This window comes from Tupaia chinensis, unplaced genomic scaffold, assembly GCF_000334495.1.
Source record: "Tupaia chinensis unplaced genomic scaffold, TupChi_1.0 Scaffold000404_1, whole genome shotgun sequence".
Lineage (NCBI taxonomy): Eukaryota > Metazoa > Chordata > Mammalia > Scandentia > Tupaiidae > Tupaia > Tupaia belangeri.
Genome location: NW_006159906.1, coordinates 2,010,858 through 2,013,761, shown reverse-complemented (window position 1 = coordinate 2,013,761; position 2,904 = coordinate 2,010,858). Strand labels below are relative to the sequence as shown.

General features: G+C 41.8%; 1 pseudogene; it reads right to left on the bottom strand.

Annotated features, from left to right (window-relative positions):
- Positions 1–441: 441 nt before the first annotated feature.
- On the bottom strand, positions 442–1,453 carry LOC102473993 (cyclin-dependent kinase 7-like; annotated as a pseudogene).
- Positions 1,454–2,904: the final 1,451 nt, after the last annotated feature.

Below are 2,904 nucleotides of genomic sequence, written 5' to 3'. Positions count from 1 at the left end.
CCAGCAGTTAGCGCAATGACTATGTCGCTGGACTCCCACGTAGTCGACCGCGGTTCACATCCTGAACCCGGTGGCTTAAAACTCACGCCAGGTGCATGTGCGTGCGTACCCAAGATCCCGAGAGGAGAATGGAGGAGAAGGGATTGCGGCGGGACCATCCCCCCTGGGGGGTGATTTCTCGCTTTCTGTCTCTCTGTCTCTCTCTGTCTGTCTGGTGAGCGCACGCGCCCTATAGCAAAAATCTCTCCAAAAAAAAATTTAATAAAAATAATTCAGTTTAAATATTTTACATGTGTAGAATACAAATTCATTTCTATAACACTTAATATTCTACTATTGTATAATTTTTTTATTATTTGCCTTTTTGACTATTTCCTTCTGTAGTAAAATACTGTTCAGTATTCTCTGTAACTAAAAAAAAATTTTTGGGGGGGGCAATCATTATTTATTGGGCAATCGTCCTTGTTCCACAGTCTCCACTCTTTTCCGTTTAGTTACCATACCTGGATTTGACTGCTCCTTTAAGGTTTTCACCAGACAGTTGGGTCTTGGCTGCTGATATCCAGGTATTGGCCCTGGCCGGTTACAGAAATACTTAGTTTTTAATGCCAGTGTGGCTGTAATTCAAGTACATGGATTAAATAAGAATAAGCTTTGCATGAGAGCTAGTAAGTTGTCTCCAGGTGCAATGAAGCTGTGTTGCAATGGGATTCAAGGAAAAAATTAAATGTCACATAATCTGGAAAACTATGCATGTCAGGCCACTGTTCCTCTGCTGATGTGCCCAAAGTTTCAAATATTCTTGTTAATTGATGAAGGTCTAAATCTTCAAAGAAAGGAACCCTTAGAAACAACTCTGCTAGTAATACAGCCAACACCTCACACGTCCACACCCACACCATACGTCTCAGATCCAGGCAGTAACTCAGGGGCCCAGTACCACCTGGTTCCAACCTGAAGTGTATAAGCTCTGTCCGGGATTCCAAATGATTTGACCAGGGCAAAATCTGCCAGCTTTAGAACTCCATTTCTGTCAAGTGACAAGTTATTTGCTTTTGAATTCCTATGTAGGATCCTATGTTGATGTAAATATTCTAATCCTTGAAGAGTCATCAACATGCAGGCTTTGACGTGTGATGGTGTCAGCAGAAGACCATTATCCTTTATGATAGCCTCTAGACCAGTTTCCATAAAATCTGAGACAAGCCGAATTTTATATATATGTCCAAAAGCAACAAGGAGACCAATTATATTTGCATGACTTAACTCATAATGTTCTCTCTCTTAAGGCTGTCCGTCTTTTGCTTCAGATCTATGCCCACATTTTATTTTCTTAACGGTGACCATTTGGTTGGTATTCATGTCTCTGGCCTTATAAACTGTGGCAAACTGTCCCTCCCCAAGGGTCCAGTTTTTCATAACACTTTGCTTGAGACTTCATATCAAAAGCCATCCAGCTCACAAAAACTGACTCCAACCAAGAGGACAAAAACTTTAAAAATAAGACCCCCGAAGCACGGGCAGTAATCTCAAAAATAGAAAAGTGGGATTACTTCAGGTTAAAAAGCTTTTGCATGGCAAAAGAAACAATAATGAAAGAGACAACCCTTGGAATTGGAGAATATATTTGCAAAGTATGTCTCAGATAAGGAACTGATGACCAGAATATACAGAGAACTCAACCAGCTCATCTGGAAAAAAAAAAAAAAATCAACACAATTAAAAGTAGGAAAAATGAGCTGAACAGACAACTCTCCAAGAAAGACAAATGAACAGCCAAAAAGCATATGAAAAAGTGCTCAACATCCTTTATTGTAAGGGAGATACAAATCAAAATCACATTGAAATACCATCTAACCCCAGTCAGAATAGCTAAGATTGAAAAAACAAAGAATGTTTTTGGGGCCAGGAGATGGTGTAATGGTTGCATCACTGGTGCACATAGTCGACCATGGTTCAAGTCCCAGACCCAGTGGCTTGAAATTCACACAGGATGTGTGGTGTGTGTGCTCAGAATCCCAAGAGGAGAATGGAGAGAGGATTGCAGTGTGGTCATCCCCCATCCCCCTGGGGGAGATGACTTCACACTTTCCCTCTCTCTGTCTCTCTCTGTCTCTCTCCAGTGAACACACACGCCCTATAGCAAAAAACAGACAAAAATAAACATGCATTCTGTGATTCAGGCATCTGTTTTGAAAGAAGACATTGGTCCAGTTGCTTGTGTGGTGTACCTCTGTGTCCCCTGCAGAGCAACTGGGAGCAAGTTCCCCAAGAGGAAGTCTATTTCTTCTGAGGACTCCCCAACCTCCCCAGGGAGGTGGGTGCTGGCTCTGATGCCCCATCCACCTGCTTTGGCCCTGGAACCAGATTCGTTTTGGTTGAATGATTCTGATGGCTTTGACGTGACTTGCCCCAGTATGCTGCTTCCCCTGTGGCCACCCGTTGCTCTCCCTCTGCACCGACATCACCCGGATGCCCCAGTGAAACTGCTCTGCACATTATCACTCTTTAGCAGTGTTCACATCAAACCATGCATGTCTAGCTTATCTGGGAAAAGCAGTTGAAGAGAGGCAGAGGTGGGGAGATAAAAGAGAACAGCAAAATCACAAGGCTTCACAAGAAAAACTGCTTGCTTAAAAGGAATGTGTCTTTCTGATTACAAAAGCCATACATACCCAATTGTCAATGTTTTGGAAAATACAGGCAAATTTAAAGCGGAAAAAAGTTATCATCAATACACTACCTAACTAACATTTTGGTCTCAGATAAGAAACTGATGACCAGAATATACAGAGACCTCAACCAGCTCATCTGGAAAAAAAAAAAAAAATCAACACAATTAAAAGTAGGAAAAATGAGCTGAACAGACAACTCTCCAAGAAAGACAAATGAACAGCCAAAAAG